General features: G+C 36.8%; 1 long non-coding RNA gene across 1 annotated transcript in view; it reads left to right on the top strand.

Annotated features, from left to right (window-relative positions):
* The first annotated feature begins 781 nt into the window (after positions 1–781).
* Positions 782–24,709, top strand: part of LOC133526227 (uncharacterized) — a 98,094-nt gene continuing 74,166 nt past the window's right edge. The window contains exons 1-2 of the long non-coding RNA XR_009800708.1: positions 782–1,843; positions 3,810–3,902. This is a non-coding gene — a long non-coding RNA (uncharacterized LOC133526227). The remainder of the gene's footprint in view (positions 1,844–3,809; positions 3,903–24,709) is intronic.

Below are 24,709 nucleotides of genomic sequence, written 5' to 3'. Positions count from 1 at the left end.
TTATTGACGGAGTGAAGTGTGAAGATTCTAGGTATTTTAGCGCCACCTATTTAAGGTTTTTTGACGGGCACTTTTTGGTACATGGAGATTGTATTCCTTACCTCCACCTTCCATACAGCATTGGAAAATTTGACAGGATTGACTTGACACTTCAAGTTTTCAAATATCTAAATCTATAGTAAATAAATAAATGTAATTACCTATAACGAAAAATGTGAGATGGCTAGTGTATTTTTCATAGCGTCTGTGTATCTTGCAAATTCAATAGTATAGCAAGATACAATATGTGAAAATCAAATACTATGGATATAAGTACAAAAAACACCGAATTAGAAGATCAGTATTTCGTACAAAGCACCAAGATTTTAGGCATACTCGGTATTCTCTTCATTATTCTTGGTTTTCTCATAGTAATAGTCTTACTTCTCAACGATCCAAGACTTAATAATAAGGTAAACATCAAAATCTCCACTGTTATATGTACTGGTTGCCGGAGCTGCCAAAAACCAATGATGGTAAAAGATGAGAATTTGTCTGGAGCTGAGAATGTATAATGTATAAATCCTTTATTTCAGAGAGTAAAGTAAATTTCAATTTTTCTACATTTCTTGCATTTTTTTTATTCCTGTCTGTGTGCCATTTATTGGCAAAAGGCCTCCTTCAACCTTCTCCATTCCTCTCTATCCTTGGCAACTCTCGTCCATGTGCTTCCTGCTATGGCTTTGATGTCGTCCACAGGCCATAAGAAAAGGAAAAGAGGTAGACCATTTAGGTAGGAGCTGAGAATAGCAAGATGAAAATAATAACCTGATGTGTGTGGTGGTCAAAAATCGTGAGGTCAAACCTTGGTTGTGCTGTACCAATACAGAAGAAGAAATCAGTCTCGAAAAATATGGCTAAAATTGCGGCCAAGATCCTTATGATACACAGGCAAGAAACTAAGATATGTGAAAAGCTTAAGTATCTAAAAATCTAAGAGTATCTATATGTAGAAAAGGAAAGAAAAACAGACTTTGGAATTTTCTAAGGTTTTCTCAAAGAACGACAAAGGTTTACAGGTATAAAAATGGTAAAATAACCCGCATGTGATACCCTTGGTCTTACAGTTGTAAACGTCCATAGGCTACTGTAACTGCTGACGGTAGGCTGGTTTTGCGCCAAAGTAGAACAGTTTGGAACTAATCCTTTTTTGGTAACTGATAAAACTTTAAACCCCTCTTAATCCGGTGGGTGAATAAAAAAAGACCTGCCAGGAGTCTGCGCAGGCGCCTATTACTAGGACGTCGGGAAATCGTGCAGAATAGAGATCTTTAATGCTAAAACAACGACTTTATGTGGTCGTGACCTTCAACTATTAGGTAACGAGGAAGAAAAATAAAGTCCTCTTAACGGAACATCTTACCACCACAGAACCTATGTTGGGGGGTCTGACGGACTTATGGCAGAAAAACTCTAGGACAATTAAAAGAGACCTGTGATCTGTCTGGTGGTAGATGATGAAGTAAATGCCATGCAAATTTTGACAATAACTTACGAGTAAAGCTAAAAGAGGCGGTTGACCTCTGCGACGCTTTGCCTGCGATATTTGCGCAGGCGCTTCATGGATCTAGTTTCGATCTTAACAATCTACATGCAGGGCCGGATTTTAGAGCACAGACCCTGGCCTATGGGGCCCAGGAAACCTGGTAATGTTTTGAAATGGAGAAGGGGCCCCGATAAAATTAGGGGGGGGTTGGAATTCCAAGAGCCATAGAAACGTGAAGCGATAGAAACCGAGAGCATCCGAATTTCAACCATAAGCAGAGACATGAGATTTCGTCTTCGGATAATCCAGTATTGAAATGTAAGCGTGAAAAAAAACCCACATAGAACCTATGTTAGGCTTTACCATGGTCAGTACAGAATCAATAGTCAGAATAGAATAGAATAGAATAGAATAGAATAGAATAGAACAGAACAGAACAGAACAGAACAGAACAGAACAGAACAGGACAGGACAGGACAGGACAGGACAGGACAGGACAGGACAGGACAGGACAGGACAGGACAGGACAGGACAGGACAGGACAGGACAGGACAGGACAGGACAGGACAGGACAGGACAGGACAGGACAGGACAGGACAGGACAGGACAGGACAGGACAGGACAGGACAGGACAGGACAGGACAGGACAGGACAGGACAGGACAGGACAGGACAGGACAGGACAGGACAGGACATGACATGACATGACATGACATGACATGACATGACATGACATGACATGACATGACATGACATGACATGACATGACATGACATGACATGACATGACATGACATGACAGGACAGGACAGGACAGGACAGAACAGAACAGAACAGAACAGAACAGAACAGGAATAGAATAGAATAGAATAATTTATTCGCAAGAATATGTATGTACAAAGGTGTCCTTATAAATAGTGAGTAACAATATTCAGCCATTTGGTATGCAAATTTTAGGAATAAGTATCGACAGCATTAAAATTATTTACAAGTCCAGATACTCCTTAACAGAGTAGAAACAATGTTCCTGAAGCCATCTCGTTAAGCCAAGCTATCAGATCAAGCTAAGTTGGCAGCGATTCTGTTAGCCCAGACGGTGTAAGTGGTATTTTAAACGTCAAATTTCTATGAAATTACGACGTTTACTTAACACTTACTCTCTGGGCTATCAAAATTGCTGCCAACTTAGCTTAAATAAATGCCCTTATCGGGATTCGAACTCGGGGCTCCAGCTTTACACAGCAGCAGGGCCACTAACTAGGCTACAAGGTCTTTATTATTATTTGTGACATTATCTATGAAAAGGGACCTTATTGTCGGTAGCGCTTAGGCCATTATCCGTCCACCGTCGTTAATGCTCCCATATTATAAATAACACCGCGCTACGCAGTGCGGCGTAAGCGCCATCGACAATAAGGTCCCTTTTCATAGATAATGTCACATTTTACTTTAAGACTAAAGGGGATAACCGCCTTTCCATAAAAACGTAGTCCTCATTTTCCTCTTTGGATATTAACATTATTAAAAATATATTTTCACAATTTCAATTATTTTAATCATCGCTATGCCCGACGGTTTGATCGATCGATTTCTTCATTATTATATTTATATTCATATATTTATTCATAATAATTCATATTATATGTCACAATATTATTTAATATTAATTATTTACAAAACATGATTTGTAACATTTAACATAATAATAAGAGTTAGAAGCTTTTAAAAAAATGTATGTAATCTGTTTTACGCTCCTAACTTTTATAATTATTCAAAAATCGAAAAAATCAAACGGTTGGGCATAGCTATGATCAATATATATCAAATTCTGTAAAAATATTTTCCATTATGTCTATATTCAGGGAGGAAAATGACGCCACGTTTGTATGTAGAATCGATCGTCCCCTTTGCTCTTAATTAAATACAAACTATGTGATCATTATATACGTCCCATAATGTGATTATGTAGATACTTTTGTACTCAATTACTGTCTCCCAATTTGTGCCGCTGTGGCTTTAGCTGTTAAGGTGCAATTGTAAACTGATTAAATAAATAAACAAATAAACAAACAAATAATAATAAAAAATGGACTCGGTTTTTCGAAAAATGATTGTGCTTTGAATGGTTTAGTTTAGTCCCATTTTCGACAATTACCCAACGGCACCTATAATTACGCAATAATTTATAAACACATTATTATTAAACAGTCCCGCTAACACCCTTCCCCGAAAGCAAAAGGACGTAACTCTTAATTATTTCATATTAAAATAGTCCTTTTAATACAGGGTGGCGAGACAGGAAGGCGCAAATGCAAATCATGGACACAATGGCACCGCTACGAAACGCATCCGGTTGCATCGTTTTATATTGTTTATAGGGTAAGTGCGCCTTTATTTGTCACACTCAATAAAACAAAGGTCACGACCCTTTGGTAATTTCACATTTGGAAACCTTTCATTTTGAAGTGTAATTTCATATAGACGCGTTTTTGTTTACAGTATTGAATTTGCAGGACTAACGGGAGGCAATTTGGGTACTTGACACATGTTGAATATTATAACAAAGTTTTATTAAATGGATAGAAAATGAGCCATCCATTATAACAAACTTCTTTTGTCTTGATAAATGGAAAAAAAATGGTACCATTCGATTCCTTGCATTTTATTGAAAAATAAATTGTATTACGTCTATATACATAAACGCAATACTTCAGGGTCAAAATGGCAATTTCCTTGATCTTCCATACATTTAGGACAGACTTATATGATGTGACGTCACATCATGTTATAATTTTGTTAGAGGCGTTTCAATCGTCGAGTGCGAACGTCAGACTTTAACTCTCATTTCTGATCTTTGTGTTGCTTAAATGCCATGAGTCCCATATAGACATTTGATCCTCAGGAAAATCAAGATCGTTTGACATTATTTACAAAAAACTGTCAAGTAGCCAATTGTATTCACTCGCATTTTGCCCTTAAAATGTCACCACGGGAAATACTCGTAAATCTTTAACGATCCAAAAAAGGGTACATGTATGACATACTTACTAGCTTCTGCAACGTGACTTCTACGTAAAATTAATAACCGCCGAACAGAGTGTGATTACTGTGTGTTTTACCCTAATATCATACGCCTATTGTTGCATTAACAATAGTGCGCACATGACTTTATTTCACGAATTATACAGTCTGCTTCAAAATATACGCGATGATGTTCCTTAATTAAGTAGCACGCCTACTGACTTGTCTTTTAATTTGGCTATTCATTACGCTTGGCTTTAGAAGCTGTAGACCTCGCGATAAGCTTAAAATATATAATAAAAAGACTCAAAAGTTTCAGAGGTGGGGGGTAGGTTTATTTGTTTGTTTTTTATTATATAGATACAAGGTAGGCCGTTGACGAAACGTGTTGTGGATATATATTTTGTAGAATAGGTGCATAATGTGATGACGAAGCGTGTTGTGGATGTTTTTTGCTTGTTTACGTATATACAGGGCGTCCCACGGCTTTGCCACATGGAGGGGAACTTAAATACTGCAGATAGGAAAGTTTACTGAAAGAAGACTTGATTTTTATTTTTAAAACAATACGAACTGCATTCAAAGAATTTAAAAAAATTGCCCGTCTGAACCGGGAATCGAACCCGCTAAACGTGGTAACAAAAAACCTGTAATTTTTCTGTACTAAAACCCTCAATCGTAGGAATTTATGTCTTCTAAATAACGTAGCATCTTAAATAAAAAAAAGACTAGAAATTTTCACAATTAACTTAACCTACTCCAACTGAGGGGGGATTTAAATCTTCTCGGGTCAGAGGTGTAGAGTTAGAGCCGGTGTAGCTTTATTTGACGTTTATAAGCGCATTGTAATATGCCTACTTGAATAATAATCTATCTTTATCTTTAATTACATACCTATTATGAATTAGTTTACCACAGGCAAGCCTAACCAAGCAAGCCAACCAAAATACCTAAAGGCGACTAAGTTAGAACTCAAAGTGTAAGCGCACGTGCAGTCAAATGGTATGTCTGTTTTAAATCATACATATAACGCATATTAAAGTTTAGTAAGGGATAAATGTTTCAAAACAAGGACTTAAAAGCATACCTGAATATTTTCGAGCCAACAAAATAGTAGTTTGTACAACAAGGGCATAAAGCGATCCATTTTTATCCGAGGCAATTTGTTGAGCGCAGCGAGGACCAATATAGTCAAGGATAAAAATAAATATTTATTTATATAATGGTCGGTGGGTCCCAAGATACAGGCTCAGTCTAGTTTGGGACACACAGGACAGCATTTGTGCAACTTTTACCATGTATTATTTTAAGATAATAAATTATTCTTATTCTTATGCCTGAATCACTCAAAATCTACAAAAAATTCCATTATTTTAGGTTATTTTATCGTATTTGTTCAAGACTAAAGAAAAACGTATACTCGGCCCGATCGGGGGCGCGGGGCGCACCGGTCGGGAGCGTGTCGGTCAGGTTGGCAGTTTGTATGGCAGATTTTGAACTTTATTGCTAAGTTAATAATGGTCGTAATAGATGGTTTTAAATTAAGCTCTAGAGCATAATAAGCAATTTTATGTCGCTTACATACAGAAGTGAAGAGTAAAATTTAATGGTACATTTGTTAACAGGTATATACTTGAATATATTATACAATATATGGGAAGCTACGACACATGAGGGCAACACAAACATGCTGTTTGCACAAGGTGCACGAGCAAGTGCTTGTGTACCTACTAGCTGGTTGAATTCTCGATCGATTGCACAGTTCACCTCAACTACAAAATGAGGCAGGCAACTTGCGTAAATTAAGTATTTTAAGTTACACTAGACCCTACTCATAGTGTTGTGTTCCTGCCGGTGAGTAAGGTTGCCAGAGCTCAACTAGGGGGGGCTCGGGGGGGTTTAGGGTCGGCAACGCGCATGTAACTCCTCTGGAGTTGCAAGCGTACATAGGCTACGGAGGCTACTTACCATCAGGCGGGCCGTATGCTTGTTTGCCACCGACGTAGTATAAAAAAAAAGTGTTTTAGGGCAATTTAAAAAAGCGCTAACATCTACTAAATTAAAAGCAAGTACAGTTAGGGCAATAGATCTTAGTAAAACATATTATACTAACGTAAGATACATACTTATTATTTGGGTGTACTTCAACACTTTTTTCAATATCATGTATCATAAAAAATAACTATTAACCTAAAAATTAAAATAAAACCTACGCTATAGCCAAAAAAACAATTTTATGCCTAAAATGCCTCACATCATTTTGTAAAAGAGCTGATACTCTTCAAACTGCTGGATCGATTTCTATTAAACATAGCTAAGAACCACCGTAAGGAAACTCGCTTTCAGTTAAAAAAAACCGCATCGAAATCGGTCTATCCGCTGGAGACCTACGATGCCACAAACAAACAGACCAGACATTGGCTGCAAACATTTCTGTTTTTTTCGTCGGGGGTTAAAAGGGACTTTTGTGCATGTAAAATGCATGTGTAAGCGCACGTAATTAATACTTTTCACATCCAATCCCGTCATCCATCCCGTAACCAACAACAATCTGTCACAGTCAATTTAACGATGCGTCCAAAGAATAAATTAAACAAATTAAATCACGAACAATTGAAACAACGTCCGGTAATCTTGATCCACTGTTTATTTTCGTTTTGACAAATTGTACACATGTGAGTGTTACGGTGAAAGAGCTGATTCAGAGTTTTTGAAAATGTCGAGATATAATTTCTGTAAGTTTCTATTCTTGTTTTCTGTTGCTTTCATATTGTATACCTATTACGACTTTACTGTACGGCTACCACGATTTTGACACTAACATATACGCTAACGTCTGCGTAACTTTAATTTATATACATCTCACTCGCACGTATATGCCAGTAAGAGCGAGATGCATAAAAAGTAAGTTACGCACACGTTAGCGTATATGTCAGTGTCAGGTCAGTGTCAAGCTCGTGGTAAAGCCAATGGTTGCGTATAGCCAACGCACCAATCGCTAACACTTCGTGGCGTAGCATAGTCATCTCTCTCTATCATTTTCATATTCGTGCGACAGTGACAGTTGCGTTTCGTTCGCTACGGAGCGTTAACGACTAACACGTTGTCTAGGCGCCCAGGTGTGCCTGTGCTTCTGAAATTGTGAAATTTCTAAATGGAATAATTTGGAAACTTTTCATACTTTTATGCGGGAATTGAAATTTCCCATTTTCTGTGTAATTTTCGAGAACTTTTGCAACAACAGACATCGAATTTATCTGACGGCCCGAATCGAACTTTAAATTACGTCGAAAATTTCCTAAAGACAGATACGGGCTGAATATATAGGTTATACTGAGCATCTTTTACTATGGGACCAACCGCGAAATCGCGAAAAAATTTACTCTCCCTTAGAAAATATCATGGTCAGACAGCCAAAATTTATTTATTTTTATTTATTTAAAATATGTTTACACGACATTACAGAAATCTAATGCGTCATTAACCAAGATCAAACATATTAACAACATCACATAATAAAAAGAATATACAATAACATTGTACACAAAAAAAAAACAATATTTATTACATTACACTCGAAGGCCGGCATCCATCACCTCACAGAACCTCAAGCATTCATTTCTCACACTCGCCCACCGCCATGCAATTTATGAAATATCGAAAGTTTTTTTCGCGATCTCGGGATTGGTCCCATAGTAAAACTTGCTCAGTATGACCTATATATTCACCCCGTAAATTATTGCAGGTGACTAGTACTAGTATTATAATGATCTGTGCTCTAGGTTACTTCAATAATCGTCTGAAACCGAACCTACACCGCAACGAAAGTAATTCATCAACAGCTCAAGCACCCATGTGTGTAGGCATGCGTTTATCTCCCATCTTGCTCGCTCATTACATCTATCACTTTTTAATTAATGACTCAGTAGTTTTTTGATATTTTTTAAATAATTATACTTTTCTCACCGTATACTTGTATAGCAATTTAGGTTAAAGTGGTTCGAAAAACCTTTTTTAATGATTTTTCTAGGCATTTTTAAAATGTAATATTATCCCGAGTTTGCCGTGGCTCACTAAGAGAGCCTTGGGCCCGCTCGGCAATCTAATCTCAGGACAGGTATGAAGGTACTAGTAATTTACGAAAGAATCTGATCAGGGTGCGTAGAAAAGATGCGAATCGTTAACGTTTCGTAGCGAACGAAACGCAACTGTCTCTGTCGCACTAATATGGAAGAATGATAGAGAGAGATAACTACGCTACGATACGGAGCGTGAACGATTTGCATCTTGCTTAGACAACCCTGAATTTGCACGCCAATGAAAAAAATAGGCATTACATTAGTCCAGTTTTCTCACAATGTTTTCCCCCATTAAAAATAGTTTTTCTTTGAAAAATATAACACTAATATACCTACTGCAAGCCTTGGCTTAGACGTGCACCTCTTGAGGTGCTCATCAATCTCATCATTAGGTTTAATATAAAAAAAATACTCCAAATTTCAATTCTATACTTCTAACAAAAATGCTTCTTTCGGAACTTCATATTACACAGCACAATAACGCCAAAATCCAATATGGCTGCACAATAGGAGTTCACAATGGCGTTCAAACCATTCAGCCATTCGTTCATTCGATCGGGAATTATTTTCCAATATTTATGACGCGTCCAATCCAATTAAATATAAAAGCCAAAAAACGTCACAGGGCACGCAAATGGCGGGAAAGATTTGAGATCCGTATCGGCAAGAGTTTTTTTACAATTATATATTTAACTTGTAATTTGTATCATCATCATCATTCCAGGCTTTTAGATGGCCAGGGGGTTTCAAGCAACACCGGAAAGGGAGACGGCATTCATACTATTTCCCCTCTGCCGAAGCATAGGTACAACTGTACCTATATGGCGGTGCATAGTGCATGTTGTGACTCGTCCGTACACAAAAAGAGATCGAGGTGTGCAAGATTTGTCTTTGATGTGTGCCATTTTCTATGTATTTGTGTCGTCATTACAGATTGGATTTTGTATGTAGTGAGTGAGAAGTGCGACTGTGTGCACGTTTCCCCCCGCAAGAAATGGCAGAATGATTTCTTCGCTAAGATATCGCTTAGGCTCCTCCCTTCCGACGTGTCGGAAGCCGGAAGCCGGTGTTGCTCGACGCCAGGGGGCCTATCCATGATGGCAATTGTACATCGACAAACGTCGATCGAAAAGAAAAAAAATATAGGAATGACAGAGGCTATGAAAAGTCACGTGACTATTTTCTTACATTACTTATTTATGTTTTGATTGGAATTTCTGTCAACAATGCTGTCATCTTGGCCTGGTGACAAGAGTAATAGTTATTTGTGTCCCAAGGGAGGAAAAGTAGGAAATCGCGTGGCGCGTGTAAAATTGTCAAACGTGGCAAACACGCGGGATGGAATATACTACGTTTCTTCCCGTGGTGCGCATACTATGTTTCTGCTCGACGGAGGCGGGGAGCGGCAACTTCGTTTAGCGCAGCGGGAGCAAAGTTGACGCTTTCCGCCCGGAGGGCAGAAAAAAATATTTTCGTTCTTGTTTTTCACCCCCAAAATATGTGAGGAGTGGAGCTTTTTGTATGAGATAAAATTATGTTTGTAATTTTTCTCATGTAAAATATAATCTACAGCTACAAAGACATACTCGAATTTTTCTTTATTTGATAAAAACATGGATACAAGCGTGACAAAGTGGTCAGAAACAAGTCAACTAAAATAATTGTGACCCATAACTTCACAGGTTTGTTAAAATGTCGATGAGTAAATGAAGTAAATGAAATGTTTACGGAAAAACCAGCCATAGAAATTGTTTGACGGGAATCTTGTTTATTTTAAGAGATACTATTTATATTCAAAACTTGTAAGAATATTAAATTTTACAATTGTATAAATAAATATTTAAACTACGGAACCCTCAAATGTTATTTGAAAGTTTTCCTGCTCATCGGAATTTCAGATAGTTTTTAGATTTCAATCTCTGATTTATGCTTGAGCTTGACGTTTCTATAGTTAAAAATAAAAGTGAATTATTTACATTTTATAGAACTGCATTTATCTATCGAATTTCTTGTTAACTTTTAATTAGTATGATGGATTATTGCTCAAAAGACTATTAGACAAGATGCTCAAAAATATCCGAATATGCACTTTAACGTCTCGATAATAGGGGCTTTGCTCACATATTTATGGAAATCAGAAATCATTGCATTTATTTGTGATAAATTATGACATACAAAAGTATAACAACATAACAAAAGAAAGAAAGATAGTATAAATAAATAGTTTACCACGAAATGGTCCATTAATGCTAACTCAAAAGTCAGCGCTGATCTTCCGGCGAGACCATTTGTGGGTCACGAACGCAGCTGTACGACACGGCATAAAACTGGACGCCTTTAGTACTCCGATATATTTGATGGCCTATACCTACTGTAAACGGGTCATTCTCAAATTATAAGACTACGGTCAAACTCCCCGGACCCGGGTATGTCCTTAAACTACGTCCAAAAGAGAGGTATGGGCAATGTGAATGTCATCTCGCCTTGTGTGGTAGGGCACAGCACAGCGGATGTCATTCCAGATCTAGAGCAGAGCCCAACTGGGGAAGTACCTCCACCTTACAGAAAACCCCAGCCAAATAACACTAGACGCTACTCATAGTGTTGTGTTCCTGCCGGTGAGTAAGGTTGCCAGAGCTCAACGAGGGGGGGTGGGGTTAGGGTCGGCAACGCGCATGTAACTTCTCTGGAGTTGCAGGTGTACATAGGCTACGGAGACTGCTTACCATCAGGCAGGCCGTACGCTTGTTTGCCACCGACGTAGTATAAAAAAAAAATAACTCAACTCCATCAAACTTTTCATTATGGTTTGATGAGGTTTCTAGACGCAGGCACAAATCTGGAGATTTAACATTTACCCAAACATTAGATAACTTTAATCGCCATCTAATGTATGTCAGCGACCAAACAAGCACTTTACCACCTTGATATTAGAGGCCCGTTCAGATATTTATGAAAACCTTGGCCGCTCAGTTATATCTGATGATCGTACGCTGACTGTATTAACTTCAATATTTTCTTGCAATAAAGTTGACCAGATCGAGTCAAAGTAGTCTAGTCGCGGTTTAATTTCGTTGCTGAAAGAAATCTTATTTCGCCGTAAGCCCATCTCAAGACGTCTTCACAAATAGTTTGCGCGATGCAGCGAAACTTGAAATGAAAAAATGTCTTTACTTAAACAATTTTTTCGCAGTTCCGTTTCTACAGATGCATCACTTATTTGGTCACGGCAGGAATACTCGTAATCTCATAATCAGGGCTCGAACAAATCATGCTGATGACGTCAAGCCACTCATAGGATGATTTCAAATAGTATTTTTATTTTTCATAGGTGTTTCTCAGAGCGTTTCAACCGCTGACAGTTTCCTGTTTATGTCGAAGTTCCCCAAGATTGGTATACCATTTTTAGTTTCGGTAAACTAGTACCTTTCTTATTTAAAATAACAAAACTGAACCAGAACTTCTAGAACTTCATCATAAATGTGGGCAGGGGGCTGTCAGGGGTTGAAACGCTCCGAGAAACGCCCATGGAGTGAGAACTATATAAACGGCAAAAAAAAACATTTTTCGAATTTTTAATTATTTTTACTAGGAGTACCTATGTAAAAAATTATATGATATCTGTTTTTTGCTCCTAGTTTAAAAAATAGAAAAAGTCAAGCGTAGGGTCATAGCTATACGTAACATTTTCCATAAATATTTTGTATAATGCCAATTTTCAGAGGGGAAAATGAGGACTACGTTTTCATGGAAAAGCGGGCGTCCTCTTCCTCTGAAACCACTGAACTAATTTAGCAAAATTTGGTATATAGATAGTTTGAGTCCCATGGAAGAACATACGTCCATATATATAACGAACATTGAGATATTTTTATATGTTGCTGAAGCTGAAAACCCTTCTCGTCCTTGCATCAAAAATCTGGGTGGCTTCACTTCTTAAATACATCTTACGGCCCGATTCGAATAATGAGACACGTTTAAGATCTTGGAAAGATCGTTAAACGATCGATAACTAAACGACATGTTAAAATTGACGTTTATTTCGATTCCGCTGTGATCCCAATAAGTATTTACGATATTTCTAACGTCAAAGTGACATTGGTTGCCCGAATTGAGCGGCTTCTGTCAATTACACGACATACACACGATATCTCAATGAGAACTTATCTAAACCATGAATTTCTTCTTCGAATATTGTTGGTCGTTAGAATAATTGTGCCAAAGGAAACCTTTGATTCAGAGAAAGCCGTATTCGGTATTAGTTTTTTTATGTAGTATAGGCACACGACTAAGCTATATGTTTTACATAATCGTTTACCTTATTAATGGGATATTGTTGAAAAAAAACATCTTAAACTATAAAAGTGCTTTAGCTGTTTTTTATCACTTTTTACTCCATCAAAGAGACCCACTCAGGGCTCTCGGCGAACTTAAAACGTAAAGAAATAACCCAGGGCAGGGACCCTTGCTAACTTTTTAATAGACTCCTTTTACGATGGCCGAGATATCTGTTTTACGAGGCCCACAACTTTTTTACTTTGTAATGGTAACTTTGTGTAGTTTTGCATAAAGTTTGGTTAAAGATAGGGAAAAATGTGTTTTTTGTCGTTTCCATTTTGTTATTTAAATACAAATCGGACCCGGGTACGTCCTTAAACTACGTCCAAAGGAGAGGTATGGGCATTGTGAGTGCCATCTCGCTTTGTGTGGTAGGGCACAGCCAGTGGATGTCATTCCAATTCTAGACTAGAGCCCAACTGGGGAAGTACCTCCACCTTACAGAAAACAGCAGCCAAATAACACTAGACCCTACTTATAGTGTTGTGTTCCTTCCGGTGAGTAAGGTTGCCAGAGCTCAACGAAGGGGGGTGGGTTTAGGGTCGGCAACGCGCGTGTAACTCTTCTGGAGTTGCCGGCGTACATAGGCTACGGAGACTGCTTACCATCAGGCAGGCAAAAAAAAATGTACAAATTGTATGTTTACTTTTATTTAAATACCTAAAGATACAGAGATAGGACTTTTAGGCTACCGACACTATTATAATTAAACTTCCAGCTGAACAAGTAAATACGAGCATTGTTCTTTGAAAATAACTTTTTTCAATTAACGAAAGGTCAACGAAGCATTTAATTGCGTAATTTAAAGGCATTTTACATTTTAGCGCCCAACGTTTAATAGTCGAATAAATGCGAAATAAAATGCGCCTGGTGAAATGTTCAGAGCAATACAGCCGGAGGGAAATTTTGCTACGGTTATTTACTTTACGGTTCGGGGTAGGGTAATTCCACGAAACTGTAACGTCAGTTAGCAATTCTTTCATGTGTTCTTACATTAATTAAGCAAATTCAAGTGTCTGTATGTCTGGCGTAGCTCTACAGGTAGACATCTGATAGTTAAATTTGCTTAATTATTGTAGGAACACACGAAAGAATTGGTAGCTGACGTTACAGTTTCGTGGAATTACCCGGTATAGATACAATATTCCTAAAGATGGAGTCTAAGCCAGCTTTCACCGTAGCCTCACACACAGCTAGTCTATATTTTATATTTAACGAAAGAGGTCGAGACGAAAAGAGAATTTATCAGTATCACGTCGCACGTCGTATACACGTCAAAAGTATTACCGAAAGAGTATACGCAAAGAGTAATGTCTCTCTATGTCAGCCAATACTATCCCATTAAAAAAAATCAACGGGTTGCGCTCCGGGAGTGCCGGCAGAAGTGGAAACTTGAATATTAACGTTGTGCATTTTTGATATTTTGGAATGGTTAGGGAATAATTTTGCGCGAATTGCTTTAATTATCAGTATAAAAGTACTATCTTATGTGGTAAAATACAATATTCATTTATTGCGCTATCGTACACAAACACGACAATTTATATAAAATTATTTTTTTTTATTACTGGCTTCAATGACATTGTTACAGTTTTTCGATCAGTACCCCTAGTGTAAATATTTTCGACAGCGAAACGTGACGTACGCGTTTGCGTTAAGTGTCATTTTGTATGAGATTTTTGACTTTCCAAAACGTCCCGCTTGGCGCACTGTTCAAAAACCCATACAAAATGAGAGTTAACGCAAACGCGTACGTCACGTTTCGCTATCGACTAAATTTACACTAGGGGTACTGGTCACGTGTCCGTCTTACGAATTTTCAATCTGTCGAATCTGTCAGTCACGTGACCTGTCGCGAGTTTAACATTTTTTCCCCATCACAAAAACTGCACAGCGCCGCTAAAGAAGTTTTCACTTCAAAAATTTACGCAAAATTTGGACTACGCGTGTGGCCCGGTAGTACTAACTGTTCCGTGTCGGTTAATCCGGGCGGTTGAAGCGGGCATTGTTCCAAATTCAACAGAATAGATAATTCACGGTGACACGAGGATTAACCAAGTGCGGTGTTGCCGGGCCGTTTCGAAATTCGAACTGAGGTAACTGTAGCTTAAGCTCTACAGGTGAACGTACTTGTCAAGAAATGTGACGTACAGTGTTGTCACATCTACCAACTTTTTGGTAGATCTACCTTCTTTGCCTGCGTCCTACCTATCTACCTCCCTCGGCCTGAAATCTACCTATTTTTCAAAATGGTACAATTGTAACCAATTCTCAATACATGTGACGGAATTACTTAATTTCTACCGAATATAGATTCGATTTAATGAAAACTTGCCAAAGAAACAGATTATACAAACAGGTTCATTACCAACAAACAATGGAAATCCTAACTTTTGTTTCAATTTCTTTAACAAACACGTGTACTAACATCACAATATTAAAAACTAATAAATATTTTGAGACATTTAATACACATTTTTAATCATAAACATGTACTTGCTATTGAGTGGTATATCTACCTATTTTTCATTTTAAACTCCACCCATTTCTACCTATTTTTGCACCCTGTTCTACCACTTCGCCAAATTTGTATGTGACAACACTGGTGACGTAGAAGAGTTCGTGTCATCCACGATGACGCGCAGATGGTTTTCATCGATTTTTGACAAGTTTTAAGCCGTTACTCTTGCGTTTGCACTAGGTTTGTCGTTGAGATTCAAGATGGCGAAGACGTCTCGAGAAATTTTTTTGTTTTGCTTATTAATGTTGTTTACAGTGTAATAATGATAGCTTATTATCAGTGATCGGAACTATGAGAGTAAAACTTTAACAAAACTTATCAAGCGGACGTAAAAACAGTGCTTATAGCCTTAAAAATATTCGAATATCTATGAATGTAAATATTTTTATGGCTGTAAGTACTATACTATTCCTATCCCTATGGACATGAATATTTTTAGGGCTGTATGCACTATTTTATGTCCGCTTAACAGGTTTTGTTAAAGTTTTACGCCCATAGTTCCGATCACTGCTTATTATGCAGTGAACTAACGTGGAAGTATGCAGCTAATGAAATACTAATCTTGAAACGCGTTTAACCATGTTTTAATCAACACCCGTCAATCCATCGTGGCTTTTAGTGAAGTCCAGGTATCTCTTTACTTAAAGCAACTACCGAACAACGTCATGCTCTACAAGCACACTTAAAACTTACAACAATACTTGACATTGGCAAAATCATCATAGATTTGATGGAGGCCATATTTTAAAAGAAAAAGAAGACATTTGCACTACAGTACACCTAGTGTAAATAAATTCGATTTCGAAACGTGACGTACGCGTTTGCGTTTAGCCTCATTTTGTATTGGATTTAGAAAGAGCGCGCCAAGCGGGACGTTTTGGAAACTCAAAATCCTATACAAAATGAGACTTAACGCAAACGCGTTCGTCACGTTATGATGTCGATCAAATTTACACTAGGGGTACTGATAGAATTCTAAGACAAACGGCTATCGGTTCTTCAATCTTTTATCTCCATTCTTATCTGCCGGATTTGAAAAAAAACGACCAAAACAAGATTAAAACTGTAACGCATTGTTAAATTAGAATAGGCCTCCTGGTTCGTGTAGAAGAAATGTGGATGTATGTTATGATGGTTCATACTATACTTAAGGCCTGTCCAAGTCCAAGTAAACTCCTGAATAAGCTACTTGCCACTTATCTGACGAATAAAGTCGTCTTTGGCGTTTCACAATTTTCAAATAAGCATAACTGGTAAACATAGTGCAGAAGATTAGAAGTTTTGTAGGAAGTTTTATCTGGCAGTTAATTTATTTGTTAATTATAGCTATCCAATACTTTAATTGGACATTGTGAAACAGGTCCTTTTACGTACTCAAACAAACCCTATACCTAATACTAATACAAGGTGCCCGTGAGCATTGCGAGAGATTTTAACGCTGCATTCCTGATGGCAACAGAAGCAAAAAATGTTATATGACTTTTTGTGAAACTCGACAAAAAAATATTGTTTTTTTTTCCTTTTTTTGAACACTCCTGTACATAAAACGTAATTTTATTGATAATCACATAACCTAAAATTAACTAAAAAGTTTTTTATTTTTATTTGGGGGTAGCCTCTCGAATACATTTTTTTAATTTTTCGATGTTAATCAATAGGTATGTCCAGACTAGACCTCAAAGTGGCAATACCGCAGTCAAAAATGTGTTTTGTACCGACTTATGGCGAAAGAATGATTTCGAAAAACATTTAATTATCTCTGAAACTAGGCCTAATCCAGAAAATTTTATATGACATTTTAGTTTCTAAATATTACCAGGAATGCTTAGTTAAAATGTCTCGCAATGCTCACGGGCACCTTGTATAATTATCTCTGCAATGCATAGCATAAAATATATCGATGTTGTAGTAACCTAAAAAATTAAGTCTTGTCTGAGCAATCATAAATAATATTAGTCATAAGTGGAAACTGTTGTGGCTGTGAATTGTCTAAATTAATTATTTTATTGTAGTATATTGCCTGTTTGTTTCCCAAGTTTAAATAAAATATAGGCTTTCTGACTCTCTAGAAGCCACAATTATTACGGCCCTCTGTAGTCTAAAATACTTTCCATCACATTCCCGTTTATATTAGTTAGTTTTACAATAATCCTACAAATAAAACGTCAATAAGAATAATTTTACGGCTCGAAAAATTGTAAAGCAGAATACACACTATTTAAATAACATTTAGTTACTAAATGTAACAAAATTTGTTTTTGTTAATTTGTTTTCGCGGTAGGTCCCCTGTCTAAATCAGCCCTACTTATGACTTGCAAGCTTTATATACACATACACATGCCTGAATAGATAAAAGTAAATATGATTAAAGTGGATTATTACTTACTGACTTCTTTTGAGATTGTTAACGTATATTATACATTTTTGTACTTATAATGACAGGTGTATTTGGTTAATTCCAAATGTCGAAAACCGTAGGTTAATTCTGAAACGGGACTCTGATTATAATGGATTTTTGGGTGATTTGTGGCTTTCAATCACAGAAGTGGAAGACTTTTTATCGTAATTTTTTTTATACTACTTCGGTGGCAATCAAGCATACGGTCCGCCTGATGGTAAGCATGTCTCCGTAGCCTATGTACGCCTGCAACTCTAGAGGAGTTACATACGCGTTGCCAACCCTAAACCCCCACCCCCCTCGTTGAGCTCTGGTAACCTTACTCACCGGCAGGAACACAACACTATGAGTAGGGTCTAGTGTTATTTGGCTGCGGTTTTCTGTAAGGTGGAGGTACTTCCCCAGTTGGGCTCTGCTCTAGATCTAGAATGACATCCACTGGCTGTGCCCTACCACACAAAGCGTGATGAGATTCACAATGCCCATACCTCTCATGTGGACGTAGTTTAAGGACGTACCCGGGTCCAATTAAGGAATTTCTGTTGAAATTTCAGATGGAAAAAACCTTGTTGCACTTGAAGCATAACTCTTTTGTGATGGAAAGCCACATTTTCATCTAGTTTTCGGAATTATCAAGCATACGAAATTACCGGAATACATTTTAAAAATATACTTAATACCCTAAACAACGGATGAATGTAAACGCCCACTAGTCTACACCCAGCCTAAAATGACAAGTTACCAAACGCCGGGCTGTGTGTATAAATCTTTTTTTAGCTGTCGTTTTATGAAGTTTTATGACACCGTTGCTGACATTGTTGTCACAACGTCTGATTAGCATAATGCGTTGGTGGTCGGGACACGGTGTATAAGTTATGGCAGTTATGGCGTAGAAAGTATCAACGCACAGAACGGCTTTTGTACCTACTTGAAAACTGATCTCAGTTTTATATCTATTTACAATTTTTTATTTTCGATTTTATTCACAAATAAGCTTACAGTCGAATAAACCAAGGCGCTTATAAGTAATGTTATTATAATTATTTACATGCTATGTCACATTTACACTATGAAAATTACATGTCCTTACAAAAACAAAAACCAAATTCGATTATATAATATTAAGTATATCAATAAAGTGGCAGCACATGACTCTCGCGCCAGTATACACCGTGTTTTTTTTTATACCACGACGGTGGCAAACAAGCATACGGCCCGCCTGATGGTAAGCAGTCACCGCAGCCTATGACTGCACTCCAGAGGTGTTACATGCGCGTTGCCGACCCTTCATTGAATTTGTAGCGTTTCTTGCGTTTTCATTGAATTCCCTTAACTCTGGGGTATGGGTAAGTACGTTTAAGAAAAATAAATGGCATAGTTAATTTAAAAAAAAAATTATTTTTATTTTTGTAGAAAAGTAATTAAATGTTGCGTACAGCGTTGTTGTAACACGGGTATTACATTTAATTAAACCAAACAATTGAAAACTGTAACATATCAATGTCATTTTGAACATCAATCGTCAGATATAGTACTTACGTTTAGTAGCAAATGTATACACACGTACTAAACACTAATCAATATGTAAACAGGCCCTAAGGCAAGTGTATACGTTTATAAGGGCCTTATAAGATAAAAATAAATTAGTTATTATCTCCGAAATGGAGTTATTTAGAATACCGGTGTCTTAGAGAAAGTTACTTAATTTAAGCTCAGGAATGCACCCTTGAAATTAACGGAAATCAGAAAAAAACACGGTATATAAGTACCTAACCTACGACAGAACCCTAATACGATCAAGATACACCGCAAATGGCGTCAAAATTAAATTACTTAAATGAGAGTCAATTTGTTATCCCGGGTTCAAATCCTGGTAAGGGCATTTATTCGTGTGATAAGCATGGATATTTGTTCCTGAGTCATGGTTGTTTTCTATGTATTTAAGTATTTATACATATTAATATATTATATATATCATTGTCTAAGTACCCTCTACACAAGCCTTATTGAGCTTACTGTGGGACTTAGTCAATTTGTGTAATAATGTCCTATAATAATAATATTTATTTATTTATTTAAATGCCCTTACACTATGGTACCGGTTTCATTTCGTATTTGTTAGAAATACCTACGTAAATTATTAAAATATTATAAGGATCATTTCAATTATTATATTATGTGTTTATTTGCCGATTTTATTATTAATATTTGGTCCTGATTATATAGATCTAACCAGTAGATCCATGATAGATCTAGGTAGTATGATATTATAAATAAATAATAAAAAATTACGGCATCTGTTCAATAAAAATGAAATTGTTTATTCAGATACCAAGTATCCATATTTACGTCTACAAAACTATGTTAGTACTTATTTATCGTCAAATCTTCATATATAGCTTAAATATTATTATAGGACATTATTACACAAATTGACCAAGTCCCACAGTAAGCTCAATAAGGCTTGTGTTGAGGGTACTTAGACAATGATATAAGTATATAATATATAAATATTTATAAATACTTAAATACATAGAAAAAGGATTTAAACCCGGGACCATCAGCTTCGTAGGCAGGGTCACTATCCACTAGGCCAAACCGGTCGTCAAAATCTAAGTTTATATGTTATATATATACGGTAAAACGTGGTCCCCATAAATCGCGAGGTGAATATAGACATTTTGAAGATTTTCTTTTAAGTTGTTATATGTATTTAAATACATCGAAACCCTATGTTAAAGTTAATTTAATTTGGTTAATACTTATTATATGAAATATCCAATATGTACCTATAAAGAAAACCCAACATGGCTCAAAAATTAAAACCCTGAACTTATGAATTAATGAATGAAAGAATGAATGAATTTATTTATTGCGTATGTGGAAATTCAGGTCACAAAGTAGCAGATAAATAATAAATAAATAAATATTATAGGACATTATTACACAAATTGACTAAGTCCCACAGTAAGCTCAGATAAGTCTTGTGTTGAGGGTACTTAGACAATGATATATATAATATATAAATATTTGTAAATGGTCGGCCGGTCGTCAATACATGATACATTTGCAGAAAATGAGTCACAACGAACCCTACCTTTACAGGTGTACACGCTATTTCATATATTTCTAGAATATATATAGGTATATACACCGTGTTTTTATTGAATTCCGTTAACTTCGAGGTATTGGTAAGTACGTTTAAGGAAACTCCATGACATAGTTGTTTTCCAAAAAAAAAAAAAATTAATATTTTTTTTTAATTTTTTTTTGTTATAAAAAGTAATTAAATGTTGCATATAGCGTTGTTGTTGCACGGGCATTACATTTATCTCATTCAAACAATTGAAAATTGTGACATGTCAATGTCATTTTGAACATCGATCGTCCGAGATAGTACCTACGTTTAGTAGCAAATGTATTAACCCGTACTAAACACTAATCAATATGTGAACGGGGCCTAAGATAAGTGTACACACTCGTAAGGGCTTTATAAGATAAAAATAAAATAATGATTATCTCCGAAATGGAGTTACTTAGAATACCGGTGTCTTTGAGAAAGGTACTTAATTTAAGCTCAGGAATGCACCCTTGAAATTAACGCAAATAAAAAAAAACACGGTGTATATATGGTTCGTGTCATCCACGATGACGCGCAGATATATCAAATCTAACCTTCAATAAGATGACACTACGCGTCAAGGCACGCGTCTTCGTGAATGACTCGATCTATACCTACCTATTGCGGTGATCTATGATGAACAAATATTGTGCTAATTAATGTCATTTTCCTTCAGGCTATTTCCTTCACAAAAGATAACGTCCGTATTGTTTATCTCCATAATATTCACCATTCGAGAAGAAAATCTGGAACAAACGAACAACAAACAAAACAACAATTATGGGCAAAGTTGGGCAATAACTCAATCGGCTACCCGTGTCAATTCTAACGTTCACCTGACATGTATACCAGGAACCCGTGTTTTCATTCAATTTATTTCGTACTTACTAGCTATTTGAGTCAGAGGTATAGGGTTAGAGCCTTCGAGCAACACAGAGAAGGGAGACGGCATTCATACTATTTCCCCTCTGCCGAAGCATCGGTACAACTGTACCTATGGCGGTGCATGTTGTGACTCGTCCGTACACAAAAAGAGATCGAGGTGTGCAAGATTTGTCTTTAACGTGTGTCATTTTCTATGTATTTGTGTCGTCACTACAGATTAGATTTTGTATGTAGTGAGTGAGAAGTGCGACTGTGTGCACGTTTCCCCCCGCAAAAAATGGCAGAAAGATATCGTTTAGGCTCCTCCCTTCTGACGTGTCGGAAGCCGGTGTTGCTCGAACTTTAGAACCGTCGTAGCTTTATTTGACGTTCATTAGCGAATTGAAATATGCCTACTTGGAAAATAAACTATCTTTTACCTTTATATGGGGTGTTTATTTAGTCACTTCTCAGTAAGACTTTCTCTGGTAAATTCATCGTTTCCGATCCTTACTTTTTGTCTTTCACTCGATAGAAAAAAAATTACGAACATAAGCCCTAAACGCACCTTATAAATTTGTAATTAATCATTTTGCGATAAAGCCAAAATTATAAAAATTGCTTCTAAAAATTAGGAACATTATGTTTGATCGAAGTCATCGACAGCTTTTTTTTGTTAAAACTTTCAAAAAATTCAAATTAAAAAACATGATATTTGTTTGTGGACCCGGGCAAGCACACTTGTACAGCCGTCTCGCTTACTCTTACGCTCAGTGAGAGTGAGAGAAGAACCTGAATCTCCTGGGCCTTAAGGAAAACGATGGAACACAAGTTATGGTGTACTCGTATAGTCAAGATCATAAATTCCTACATGTTAAACAATTTACTTAAGATAATTTGAGGCTGTCGTTTGCTGAACTTGTCAATATTGACTATCTTAGCCCTTATGCGGTTGTGATAAGATCTTATTTTGCTTGAATATAAATTGGGATAGGTTATGGTATACGATGTTTAAACGACATCATGAGGGGGCAAAATTACGAGATATCAATGTTTGAGTTATTTTTATATGTCGTTTAAGAAATCTACGAAAAACATAATTAGATACCTTCTATCATTCAACTTGAGGGCCATTTTGAACGTGTACCTAACCTATTGACCGCCACAGTCGGCTCTGGCCGTCATCGGAAAGTCTTGCCAAGGACGACAACGTCGGCTACAGCCGACAGCTTCGCCAATTGAATAGGAAATTTCGCGGAACTCCATAAAGTTCAGTTTCGCTTAAATAATCGCGTGTGCCTGGCGTTTTTTTTATACTACGTCAGTGGCAAACAAACATACGCCCCACCTGATAGACTCCAGAGGAGTTACATGCGCGTTGCCGACCCTAACACTCCGCACCCTCGTAGAGCTCTGGCAACCTTACTCCCCGGCAGGAACACAACACTATGAGTACGGTCTAGTGTTATTTGGCTGCGGTTTTCTGTAAGAATGGATGTACTTCCCCAGTTGACCTCTGCTCTGGATCTGGAATGACATCCGCTGTGCTGTGCCCAGCCACACAAAGCGAGATGGCATTCACAATATCCATGCCTCTCTTTTGAACGTAGTTTAAGGACATATCCGGGTCCAAGCACGAATTATATCAGTTAGCTGTCATTCGTGCGTTCATTTCTCTACCCAAATCCGGATATTCCATTTGAATTGACGTGTTGGTCGGCCAACACAGCCTATGGACGTTATTCAATCCAACTGTGTCACAGGTTACTGATTCTTCAAGAGGGAAGAATAGCTGTACGATCCTAACAAAATAACGGTACTTTTTCAATGAAATTCTATTTCGGAAGAAAACGGTTTCCTCAAAAAAATCTTAACAATTCACTGATTTTGATGTCGATCGCTTCACCATACATAATATATTCTAGGTTTGTGATTTTTGCTTTAATTTTCTGTTTATTTTGCAAATTACAGTATAATGATACGAGTAGCGTTGTTGGACAGGTGGAATTCTCCTCTGCTGCAGCCTGCAACGGTGGACAAAACTCCACACTGTAGCAAAATAAATATGTAGGTTATAATTAGTTTGTAATTCCACTAACACTATTTTATAATTATAAGTTAAATGTAACTAACAACTATGGATTTTTTATCCGAAATTAAATCATTATATTATTATTTATTTAAATTTTGAAAAAAAAGGGAAACATTAAAAAATCATGGAGAATGAAAAATATTTAGAAGTGGAAAAACGTTTTCTCTATTTTATGGACGATCACGTGGTATACTTCCCTCTTAACCGGTTGAACGCCTATCTCAACCGGTTGAACCGCCCTCTTAAGAGTCCTTATTCCTACAGACGAGCGTATTTTGTAAAATGCTTCCTTTTTCATTCAAGATTACGACGTAACTATTAGTATTTATTCAAAAACTGATAACGTACTTAAATAATCGTTTCCTAAACTAGGGGCTCCAACAGTTCAAATTTTCATTTTCTGTTTTAAACCTCTTTTTTAATGAGGTTTTTTGGGAGTCTTTTCCAAATTTTGCAGTGAGATGTGGCGTTTCGGTTCTCAATTTTGCTACAAACAAGAATCATTTGGTACATGAATGACTACAATTTGATTCAACATATCTCGTACGAGGGGCTGGAATGATTAACAATCGAAGATTCATTTGAAAAAACTGATAAAATACCTTCCGAGTTTTCTTCATTTTTTTGGCGAAAACAGGGTTTTATTATATTTTATTTCCGCAAATTGTACGCATATTTTGCTTTAAAAATAATATTATAGCAAACTGTAACTTTATGTTAACCTATAAAAAAAAATCGTAACTATGGGACCT

The sequence above is a fragment of the Cydia pomonella genome, chromosome 16 (assembly GCF_033807575.1).
Source record: "Cydia pomonella isolate Wapato2018A chromosome 16, ilCydPomo1, whole genome shotgun sequence".
NCBI lineage: Eukaryota > Metazoa > Arthropoda > Insecta > Lepidoptera > Tortricidae > Cydia > Cydia pomonella.
The sequence above is the reverse complement of the archived record's forward strand: the minus strand, read 5'-3'. Positions and strand labels throughout refer to the sequence as shown.